Source organism: Thermobia domestica, chromosome 12, assembly GCF_964235325.1.
Source record: "Thermobia domestica chromosome 12, izTheDome1.hap1.1, whole genome shotgun sequence".
Classification (NCBI taxonomy): domain Eukaryota; kingdom Metazoa; phylum Arthropoda; class Insecta; order Zygentoma; family Lepismatidae; genus Thermobia; species Thermobia domestica.
In genome coordinates, this window is record NC_137465.1 from 228,817,848 (window position 1) to 228,830,673 (window position 12,826).

A 12,826-nucleotide genomic window follows, 5' to 3' on the forward strand; every position below is an offset into this window, starting at 1 on the left:
TTTCCACTTAAATCAACAAGCCACACTTTTTTTAAACGCCAGGATTAAATAACTACTTACTTATTTTAGAAATCAATTGTATTAATGTACCCTAGTTGTTTGAGATAGTAAATTCTTACATTTTCACTGTAAAAGAGTATAATTATGAATAACAAAGATGAAAACATTCACACACACACACACATACTCATATATATATATATATATATATATATATATATATATATATATATATATATATATATATATATATATTAATGTGAATACAGTTTTTCATTCATTGAAGATGGCCCTCTCAAAATTTTCTTGGGCCCTTCATTGGCCCCCCTGGAAAAAATTCTAGCTACGCTACTGTACAAAAGCTGAGATGGTCAAGTCTGATGACTTGTTGATTTCACAAGGAATCTCTTTGTTACAAAATTCGTAATATTTGTAATTACGAATGTACGTAGAGTGTCAGTAGCTTGCGCCCCTTTTGATCGCTCATTAAGCCCCATCACTAATCGCTAGATACCACTCCCACTAGTAATATTCGAATGCGTGAAATATGGCAACCATGGATGGTCATAATTGAAACGGGAAATTCCCTAGGTGCTTAAATTCAGGATTTTTCAATGAATTCTACGTAGTAATTACATGTAAATATGACTTAAAACATAATAGAAGTACTTTGAATTATCGTACTTACAATATCCATCACTTTTTAAGTACATATATCTAAAAATCTGTAACTTTAAAAAAAAAATACGCAGTGCAAGGGCGATATTTTGGATTCCATGGGTTGTGGTGCAATTGCGAGGTGAGTGTTTACTTCTTAGTCATTACCAAGTGTGTAATAGTATTTCCAGAAATTGAATTCAGTGTTACATAAGATACAAATCTAGCCTACCTATACGTTTGCGCTGTGAATCTCAATGTTTAAACGTAGTTTATGCAAGAAGGCCAGCCGATCCTTTCTACATCGATGCCATGATTTAATTATTATGTCAAATAATGTCTTGCAGGGTGATGAGCGGTTGGCAATAACAAACTGATATAGTATGTGATTAATTAAGTATATACGTGTTTATGTACAGAATTTTAAGTTTTTTTCTTTCTGACAATTACTCCCACAAATTGGTAAAATTGGTGCAAAGTAGATTTTGAAGGGTAACTGTGAAGGGATAAGCACTATGATAACTAGTACTGTGACTAACTGTACTAGTGATTTTTTAGTATTAATTTGGGTGCTGGTCTACTTTTGGTACATCACATTTTGGAAGATTTACAGGTAAGAGTTCCTTTTGTGCTTAACAGTGATTTTTGACACGGGTTAGGTTAGGTTATATTATATTACGGTTCCAGTCATTGGTCGCACAAAGTAAACTCTTGCCGATTTACAGATAAAATTAAATACTTTCCACGAAAAGACCGTGCAGGTTTTCTTTTGCCGTACCACTCGAAATAATTGTTGAAAAATTATCATTCTTTCAGTATTGGCATATATAGAATCGCGGGTTTCGACAAAGACACGAGTTTCAATAGCGCTTCTCATGGTTTCATACTAGTAGCGCTTCAATTGTAAACGTAAAGTACATCTTCTATATACAGTGTAGAAATACACCGCCGGTGGAAAATTACATCTAATTTTGTCGTCTTTCATAAGCATTCAGTTATATTATCTATCTTAAAGCACTTGTATTGATTTTACACTATTAACTCTATCCTTGTAAACCTAAAATACAGTTGTATTACTTTGTATAAAATTATTTCGCCTGCAGAAATATGGTCCTTATATATTAACGTTGTCTATTGCCATAATTGGTTCAAGGACCAAATTATTATTATTATTATTATTATTATTATTATTATTATTATTATTATATCTTTTAATACAAAGTATTCAATTTCACCTCTAAATCTTCCAAAATGTGGTGCGCCTAAAGTAAACCTGAACTGAAAAGATATATTAGAACAATCTTCTGCAGGCAATATAATTGAATACAAAGTAATACACGTATATTTTATTTTTACAAGTGCAAAATCATTACAAATGCTTTGCGATGGATGAAAAAAGCGAGTGCATATGAAAGATGGCTGTATTAGGTACTATTTTCCACCGGCGGTTTTTTTCTAGACAGTGTACAGAATCTGTATTTTATGTATATAAGCCTACTAGTATGAAACCAAAACTAGTGCTGTTGGAAATCCATTTGTTTTCATTACTTTTGCGTACGCGTATACCCACCTTCCCTCATGCGCCTACTTCCTTCAAAGGAGGGGAATCCTCGGCTTCAAACCTGATTCGGTAAAGTACCATTTTCTGCTTTTTAAGGGCCAACTATTACAGGTTGGTTTGTGTATTTTTCTTTTTTTTCTCTCTCTCTTAACATTCCAGTTTTTACGCCATACGTCCGATCGCTGTAATTAGGCGCAAATCGTAAATGAGTTTAAATTTTTGGATAATTACTTCTGATAGCTCCCTTGAAGTTTATCTATGCCAAGTGAGATTTTCATGTCGCCCAGTGCGAAGTGAAAGTATTAGAATTTTTCAACAATTATTTCGAGTGGTACGGCAAAAGAAAACCTGCACGGTCCCACGTTAATTTGTTGCAATTTAAGGATGAACTGGACATTTTTAGTTGGATTTACAGCTAAATTTCCGTATTCCAGAATAAAGAATACTATATTAAAATGTTATTGTACTATCCTACTTTATGGATTTTTTAAAGCAGCAAATGCATTCTTATTGCCTTTAAAAGTGTTTCTTAAAAAGTTTCATTCATGGGTGCAGAATGAGTTCAAGAAAGCTGAATATAGATACAGAGTGTGCACACATTGGTTACAAACCGCAGTGCTAAGACACAAATTGACTTACAAACACAAACCAACTTGTTCTATGTGGTCACTATAAAATAACTAACTCAGTAATGCAATCTAATTGACTCAGGGTTGGAGCGCGGTAAGGGAATTTGGGGGGCAATTGTGGAGGTGCGTCCGTTGAGAGTAGGCACTTGAACGACGGTGGGTATTCCATTAAAAAGGATAGTGGCAATGCATTTTATGTGTCACAAAATACATGCTTTGGTAGTGACACAGCTTTGCGATCACTTTGAACACCGCCTTCAGAGTACTCCACTCTATCATGACTTCCTTGTGCGGCATACTTTTCATTTCGTATTTCTATATATGTTATATGAAAGATGTAAATATAACACAAGTTCATGCATGTTTCTTTAAACTGGAATAGCACGGCGCGGAAAGGGTAAAAGGTAAGAAACTGTACGTCATGTGTAAATTGAATTGTTCATTAGTGTGCAAATGTAATGGAATACAAGCTTGTAGTGACCACGTAGACTGATTGATGCGTTGGGGGCGCGGTGGCTCAGTGGTAAGGTGTTAACCTCCGGTGCTTGAGGTCCCTGGTTCGATCCCAGCTCGCGCCGTGTGGACTTTGTGGTGGGCAAACATCGGGCTCGTGGGTTTTCTTGGGGTTCTGCCGTTTCCTCCCACTTTCTTCATTCCACTATTTCATTCATCTCTCATCATCACCGTCTCCTTTAGCGTAACCGGCATAACATGGGACGTAAAACTTAAAGAAAGATATGGTTGATGCGTTGTTTCGCACTTGTTTCCCTTTACGTGCATACACAATGTCTCTTATCTTCCATATGTATATCTTTCTGCGTGGGCCCTATTCTGAACAGTTATAGATCTTGCGTGCACTAACCTCCTAGTACAGCATGCCTCCTAGCATGCGTGTCTTTGTCAGGAGTAATCATTTTAATGCCATATAAGTATGCAGGCGTACTTTCGTTTTAGACATATAGGATTGCAGATATATTGTCAATTTGTACAAGCTTCTAGAAAATTAAGGTCTAGAATGGGTTAAAAGATAAATTTTACTGAAATTTATGAACAAACGTTTACTTCCTCCTCCAAGTATTTGTATGCGCCAACAATAGAAAGGAATAGAACACATAAGGGTACTACACAGGTCGGTAGCCAGCCCAAAAATGTAGGAGGGCCCTATCCAATCATATTATAATTCATTTGCAAGCCTACCGTGAAAATTTTAGGGGGGCGGCGTCCTAGACTCCCCTGGATACGGGCCTGGTACTACATTTAGGAAGAAGTGTGAGTTTCATTGTTATATACATTTACCCCGTACAAGTGGCCGTTTTCTTGCCCACACCAGTTGCACAGACACAAATGAAGGCACTACTTTCAACAATCAGAGCAAACAGTAGTATTAAGAAATGACGAGATAATAAAATCTTACGTATTGTGCATATCCACCTTCGGAAACACGTCAATCTACAGATCCCGTAACACACCAAACGGGTCTTCCTGCTTCGACCCGCTCTGACTTGGATTACATGTAACTAGTTTACACTGGCCACCTAGCGCACAAGTTGATGGGTATGTTTTTTGCACAATTGCATTTATCTGTAAGATACTTCAACACCATCTGTCGCAAGGCACCTCTGAACTATTTTTGTTTTTGCATTGAGCATGTAATGTGAAACCGTCGTTTTCACGCTTTAAGTGTAATTTAAAGTTAACCCGTATCGAAATCTATATTATAAAATTGAAAGTGACTATGTGGCTCTTAACCTCTTGAACCGCCCGGCCAATCTCGATCGATTTTTTTTTTTTTTTTTTTTTTTAACGTGGATGTGGTTTTGACGTGAAAGTGTTTTTAGCTATTCACTTCGACCGTAGAACTTAGGGGAGAGGGAATTATAAAAACATAAATAAAACTTAATAACTCTTGAATCAAACGACCAATCTCGATCAAGGTTTCAACATAGATGAGATTTCCACCTGGGATGTTTCATATTCATATTCATATCATCCTTATTGCAGAAACTTCAGAGGATATAAAAGCATTACGATCGTTGAATCCTAAAGTTACAGATTAAAATGCATACAGCATATTTACAAAAAGGTCAAAAATGGATACAGAATATTTACAGAAAGAAAAAAAAAAGGATGGCTGCTAACCCGAGAAGACCTGTTCACAAAAAAAAAAAAAAAAAAGGATATTTACAAAATATTTACAAAGGATCAAATTAAAGTATATAGAGTGTGATCCTACATCTAGATATAACTGCAATTCATGTTGTAATATATATAAATTCTCGATTGTAATTTCAATACAATACAAAGAATAACGATTTCAACACAATACAATAGATGACTATTATACACGTCAATACACTTTTCTCATAGTTCTTCAATGCTATGTTATTTTTTACTTTAACTGCTTTGTATTTTCGTAAAACTCTTCTATATCATATACTGGATTATCTAATAAGAGTGATTTAAGTTTACTTTTAAAAGTACCCACTTCGGCTTCTCTCAGTGCTTTAGTGAGAGATTTGAATAATTTTGCGGAGGTGCCAATAAAACTCTTTTGTGTTTTGGTATAATTGTAATACACTGTCATTATATTATATTCTGTTTCTATTGTTATATGAATGATACCTGGAGTGTTCAGGCAATCATCTCTGTTCTCTTTTACATACATTAAACACTGAAAAACAAAAATAGAAGGAAGAGTGATTATTTTGAGTAGCTTAAAGTTAGGTTTGCAGTGACTGCGAGAAGGAAGACTACATAACAATCTGACAGTTTTTTTTTTTTTTTTCAGCTTTAAAAGCTTATGAGTGTTAACTAGATCCACCCCAAAGAATATTACCATATGGGCAAAGTAAACAATTCTTAAAGATTTTCAAACTAACGCAACTTCTTAATTTTCTCAACATGTATATACCCTTTTTTACATTAGCTGCAGTGATTTCAATGTGATTGTACCAGTTAAATTTTGAATGAAGTTCAGATCCCAAAATTTTAACTTTAGAATCTTTTTTCTGTGTAATCTAGATTGCTATATGTAACATTAAGATCTTGTATTTTAATCAGATTTAAACACAATAAGTTTGCAGTACACTAGTCCTCAGCTACAGCTGTTATATCTTGGGGTAATTGTTGTCTTTCGACAACAGATTTAGACTTACACAGACTCCAAAGTCATCAACAAAAAGATTGGGAAGGTCATTGATGTATATAAGGAATAAAATGGGACCCAGAACTGATCCCTGTAGTACCCCAGAATCCACTTGCAAGTATTCGGAGTTCGAATTATGGAATTGTACTCTTTGATATCTGTCTGATAAGTATGATTTAATAAGGTTTAACGCATCATGTTGAAAACCATAGTATTTTAATTTACTTAAAATAATTTTATGAGATACCGTATCGAAAGCTTTTGACAAGTCATAAAATCTAACTTTAGTAAAATATTTACTTTCTAAGCTGTCTAAAAGATCTTTAACTAAAGAAGTTGTTGCTTTAGTTATACCTAATCCTTCTCTATATCCAAATTGGGAGCTACTAAACAATGACTTAACTTTCAAAATATTGAACTATTTGATCATTGAGCAATATTTCGACAAGTTTGGCTACTACAGGGTTTATAGATATAGGTCTATAGTTGTCACATTCTGAATTATTGTCCTGTGAGTATTGTGTATTATTAATCACTCATTAAGTATTGTGTATCACAGAACTTAATGAGTGATTTACAATTTAAATGTAAAATGACGTTACAGACAATTTTTTTTATGGGGGGGGGGGGAGAAAGCAGCTTTCAGCGCCAGGGCCCTTCGACGTAGCCAGTCCAAGTCCAGAGTGGTGAATGATGAAAGTGTCCTATATCACGCCAATTTCTTTATAGTTAAATTTCTATCATGTATAAAAAGTGGAAAATATGCACGACTGGGCCGAGAAACAAACTTCCGTGCCGATGCGCTAACTAATCCACTACCTTGCAGGGTCCGCTCCCTGAACATCCATACATTTTATCATTCTTGAAGTCACTTCTCAGTCACTCAGATCACATGGACTACCTTTTATTCCAACTGTGCAATGTCTCTTGTTGCGGAACTCCTCAGACGGTTAAAATCATCGAATTTATATCGACATAGTAAGTCGAAAACTTAATTTCGATTCTCGGTGCAGATGTGGATTTTTTTCTCAGTCTTTGCATATTAAAGGAGACAGCCTGATAACTTTCTTTTCTTCTTCATACATTTTCACTATTCCTTGTTTCTCTTTATTCACAGTTTACGTATAATTTATTGCTAAAAAGAAAGAAAAAAAACTCGGTTAAAGTACGCAGAATGTATATAGAGTATATTGCACACAAGACGTGTATCAGGAGATTTCTAGTGCTATTTGCACGAAGTTGGAAACTGATTGCATTTTACGTTAATCGTCATCTTCATTTCTTTCATCGTGTGTCATATATAGTATACTAGTTGTGTGCCACAAACGAACTTTCTGTGCGGACAAAAAGATGGGGAGCACTCTTACTTCGTTCCAGTAATACTACTTCTGTGACACTAGTAATGGATTTATACTTGTAATTTATCTGGTCTGCATGAACTGCTGCTCTAATAACAACAAGATATACTACTACTAGAGAATTTCAACGTATAAATTTGCATATATGTTATTTATGTCTCAGTTATAACTAATCCATACCATACAATTATTTTGCCTAGTACAAAATAAATTCAGAAAAAAATACATATTTTCCACTCAAACGCATAAATTTCTTCTCGTGATTCTGTACAAAAAGATTCAGAATTCTTAATTCAGATTCAGATTCAGAATTCCATTTCCCTAGTTCTAGGTGGTAATAGGTTATAAAATCTCATTCCAATGTATTTTGGACTATTTTACGTTTATCTATTTCTTTTTTGTGCCTTGTACTTTATGAGTAAACGCAGCTTTCACTATTTTTTCACATATATATATGCACACACACACATAGACAATATATATATATATATATATTAAACTGCCATATAACAAATGAGAATAGAAATATCATTATACGCAGTGCTTAATAGACTTCTTTCTTGCTTAGTACATTTACTGCTCGATATATATTGCATAGTACAGTTTCATGTGTTGCTCGTTTATTAGTAAAATATTAATCTGTAATGATATTGTGCAGTTTATTGAGGAAAAAAAAAAACGAATTTTTTCATGTAGGTACAACTTTCATAAATGTAGCACATGTTTACAAGTTGTGATTCTGTATCTGAAATATTTATTTAATAATAACAGGACAGTTTCCAATTCCAAAATAGTTTTAGGTTAAGAAAAGAAAGGAAAACTAAAAATAGAAAGACGAACAGGTACTGTCCTACAAATGACGGATGTAAAAGTGAAAGGAAGGGCCTATATAAGGTTTCAAGAGAGGTATTGAAGAGGTTTTTTTTTTTGGAAGGGAGATTACTGCAGATTCGCATTGACTATACGCTAGGCTCCTCGTGCTGATAGTCTCAATCACTGAATTCAGAAGGGACAGGATGGCCAAAATATTCGTATTGTAAGTTTATCCTTTTTGTTAACAGCAATATCTATTCTATCAAAAAAGAAGCTCACATATAAACAGGATGGCAGGTCTCCTGCTAATCAAGATTTTGAAATTATAAAATAGATTTTATTGTAAATAATTTTATGGCAAAGGTCATGTAAAAATTGATATTCAATAGCCTAATAAAATTTCATTTTTGGTGATGGAAGTCATACTTTTCATAAACGGCTCCTGCAAAGTGGTTAATATAAAATAGTTTGACATTTTGGGACACTACGCTACCTTGGAATTCGTCTCCTCTTGCAATAACTTCATTCTTTCGAACTAAAGAAATAATTACCGGAAACTGGGTATACTTTGGCCCTTTAAAAAAAAAAAAAATTAAAAATTCCCACTTTAATATCTCCTAAGATTAGGGAGGTAATTTAATGACATTTCTCTTTGTTAAAATACAATCCTGTGGCTTTCTTTTGAAAGCAGTGAACACTAGGTATGACCAAGAGTGATGATTATAGTTCCAATTTTTTGATGCCATGCAAGATTTTTCATGATTGGGGTAACTTTAGCCCATTTGTCAAAATAACTAATGAAAACACGAAAGTATTATTGTAGCACTGTATTTAAGAAGCAGAAGAGAAGAACAGGGTATTATAAACACATTGGTGAAATTATCAGTGTTTTTACTGAATTTCAATCGAACGAGAAATATCGTCTGATGGAAATATTTGTATTCTACTTGAGTGAATATGAAACATCTATAAAAGAACGCTACAAATTTCTGAATACTTAACTTAAAATCAGGGTTGGCTGGTTTAAACCAAGGTGGTTTAAACCAAGGTTTAAACCAGCTGGTTTTTTAAAAAAAAACCAATGGTTTAAACCAAAAAACAAAAAATGTTCGTAAAAGTGTAAGTGTTTGTAAAATCTTGATGAACACACATTTGTGGGTTATCACGTTTCACTCCCGTATATTATTCGTATTATATTCTGACCTAAATTCCCCATTCATTACTCAAAAAGATTATACTACAAAAGCAACTTTTTTTTATAAGTTTATAAATGTTTATTTTGTGATTGTTTTGTAGTTGTTATTATTATGTAATTGCAATCGAAGAAAAATTCTAAATATTGTTTCGTTTCAATGTTTACTATTGATAAAATACACCGAAAATGCCGTACTTTTGTGTGTGTGTGGGGAGGGGGATCATACAGACCCCACGAGAGGCATTTAGTGAAATGAGAAGTATCTTTGGTATCTATTTATGTATAAATGAGTCTGAGCCAAAGTGGGCTCAAATAATTCGTATCTTTATTCACTTTTCTTATTGATATGCAAATTAAGTCGGTGTATTTCTTTAATTTGGACCAATAAAAGTCGTTGTTAACTAACTTGAACTAAATTAGTTCTTCTGTACTCCGTAGTACTTTGAAATTGTTTATATGTAATTCTGTGTAATGGTTTCACTTGTGCAACTGTTTATCTTTTTGTCCTTCTGAAGTGACTCTTGACAGTTATATTAAGAAGCATGTAAAGATCAGTACAACGTTTTTTTTTTTTTTTTTTTTTTTTTATCAGAATTCCTTTGTGAGTGAGTCGGCAGACGTATCGCATTTGTGGCCAATTAGTCCTGGTTCCGAGTTCAAATGGAGGACAATTTCTCTCGGATGTAAGTCGAGAAGCGGTTTTTATTCCGCTTTAAGCTTATGTGACCCCCTTCCAGCATAACCCGGTTGTTGCATAATAACATCAAGGCGAAACAAACTTATTTCTGTCCATATATGATATGAATATATAGAACAAATTATTTAAACCAAAAAAAAAAAAAACGGTTTTTTGTTTTTTTTAAAAATAAAAACCATGGTTTTTGCCAACCCTGCTTAAAATACCAATATTACAAACATAGGAATGAAATCGCTTTGTTCAATTTAAAGACAAACAAAAATATCGTTCAATGAAAATCTCTCTAAGTGGATGAATACTTAACACCCGAGAATAAGAGCACCATACTCTTTATTGCGGTAGAGTACTTCACCGGTACCATACTGCTGGTTTAAACCAAACAAAAAAAGAACGAAAAATGCTTTAAATCGTGTGAACTTCATGGTGACGTCTCCACATATGAAACCATTTGCATTACGTTTATGTACTTTTCACCTTTTAATCAAGGGGTCCCGTGTTCAATTCTCGGTCGAACCACAACCCATCTTTCAAGTGTAAACCAAGTAGCGATTCGAGGTGTCCCTTTAAGCGCAAGTCTTCTCCGTGATAACCTTGGTATTTCATAAGGATGTTAAGCCTAAACATACGAAATGAAACCAAATTATATATATTTCTACTTGCCTGAATACCTGTTGTTTTATAAAGAAGCCAAGGTTGCTTAAATATATTGATAGAAATTGGGAAAATTTATCAACTGCCTACGCAGCTTCCAACATCAGCTTGGATTTGACTTTGTTTTGATTTTATTGAATAATATCTACATACCAAATTTGTAATTTAATACCTCAGTTTTAGCGTAGTGATTATGATACGTTGACCTTAAAATTTTATATACAAATACATTTAAACTAATAACAGGATTTTCCCAATGGCTAAGGCGGGAGTTTCCCGATTTATATATAATTCTGGTATAATGTTTTTACTTGTGTAACTGTTTATCTTTTTGTCCTATTGAAATGACTCTTGACAATTATATTAACAAGTAGGCCTATGTAAAGATTAGTACAACGTATTTTTATCAGGAGTCCTTCGTGAGTGAGTCGGCAATCGTATTTGTGACCAATTAGTCCCGGTTTCGTGTCGAAATGGTCAATTTCTCTTGGATGTGAGCCGAGAAGCGGTTTGGATTCGGCTTTAAGCTTATGTCACCCCTTCCAGTATAACCTTGTTGTTGCATAATAACACCAAGGCGAAACAAACTAATTTCTGTCCATATATAATATAAATACATAGAATAAATTATTTAAACCAAAAAACCTGGTTTAAACAAAAAAAAAAAAAAAAAACGGGTTTAAACAAAAAAAAACTGTTTTTTTTTCCAATAAAAACCATCGTTTTTGCCAACCCTGCCTTATAATATCCTCTTTTAGAAGCTAGTGGGCAGTTAATCTTCTTTATTAGATATATCGCCTCATTTGTACACCATTTCATCTTTAATATTGTACCATTACTAACACAGAAAATATGGGCCAATGTTACCCCATGCAATTAAACGCTTAATAATTAGTGCGTAACTGAACATACACTTAAGGCGTTAGCTTAACAATATTCGCTAATGAACATGTTTTTTATATTCTACTTACTTATGCATTCAGGATATGTCACTTAATGCAATGAATAAAAGTTGTGGAACTTGAAATACGATAAATGTTTACTTGCTAATAACTGCTAGCATTTTGCTTCCCACGTTCTGAAACAAATAACTAGGACCAATATCCATGTATTCTCGAAGTTGTAATACTTCGATCCACAACTTTTCTTAGTGACAGAAACCATAAAAGCATGTAGAAAGAAATAAAATCTTTCTCTTTCTTGGGCCAAAGTATACCCAGTTTACGATACCAAATTAATTAAGAAAAAACAATTTAAAAGATTACGGAGGGACGAAACATGGTTCTCCGAGCAAAATGAACTGTTTCGTGAGTTTCTTGTTTGATTTGTATGGATATTGCTGAGTTCTTACATCTACCATTAGCACATATATTTTTTTCCTTTTCATTGTGTATTTGCAAGTAGATCCTATGTTACGGTTTGCTGTGCTACTTTCCAGTTTTAGATTTTATCTGTTTTGTTTTCGTGAACATGCCTAGAGCGAATAGACAACACGAGCTCAGAGAGAATTTTTTTTTTTCAGGGTTACCTCATGAAAGTCCCGAACGGTTTTTGCAAAATTATGAGAGATTAATCCTTCCGTTTAGATGGAATGAGGATCGCAAAACGCAAATTTTCCTCTTTGTCTCACTGGCACCCCCAAATTTTGGTTTAAATCGAAGGACTCTCATGCTTCTCTTTCGTGGAAAGATTTTTTTTTTTTTTTTTTTTTTCAACAATTTGGCAGTTTAGACCCTCAGCTTACAGCCTTAGACCGATATCGACAGCGCATACAAAAACCAGATGAGTCACTTCTTGCATACGTTTATGAAGAGAATTTTCTCTCAAAACAAATTTCTCCAATTCCAGAGTTCAAAGAACTATTATCTGATATTATTTGTGGTCTTTTGCCCAAGTGCATTTTACATTTTGTACAGAGGCCCATAGCGTCGTTTGATCAGCTTGTATCAGAAATTGAAACGTATCAGCGGGCGGAAGTTTTGGCTTCAGAAAGACTCCACATGAATACTAGCGAACTCCCCTAACATTCAATTTCCGCAGTGTCAAATGACGTTGCCCTTAAAACTATTATTGACAAATTAGAATCTATGCAGATTTTTCATAACACCTTGACGAATGCG

The 12,826-nt window shown here is 34.0% G+C and overlaps 1 protein-coding gene across 4 annotated transcripts in view; it reads left to right on the top strand.

Annotated features, from left to right (window-relative positions):
- Positions 1-511: 511 nt before the first annotated feature.
- Positions 512-12,826, top strand: part of LOC145667089 (uncharacterized) — a 32,799-nt gene continuing 20,484 nt past the window's right edge. For 2 of the 4 annotated variants that reach the window (XR_014127864.1, XM_081734806.1), the window contains exon 1: positions 512-799. The gene's annotated coding sequence lies outside the window, so the exon portion shown is untranslated. Of the gene's footprint in view, positions 800-854; positions 1,039-1,091; positions 1,271-12,826 lie in introns of those variants that run through there. The other 2 variants (XM_081734808.1, XM_081734807.1) reach the window with 2 other exon arrangements.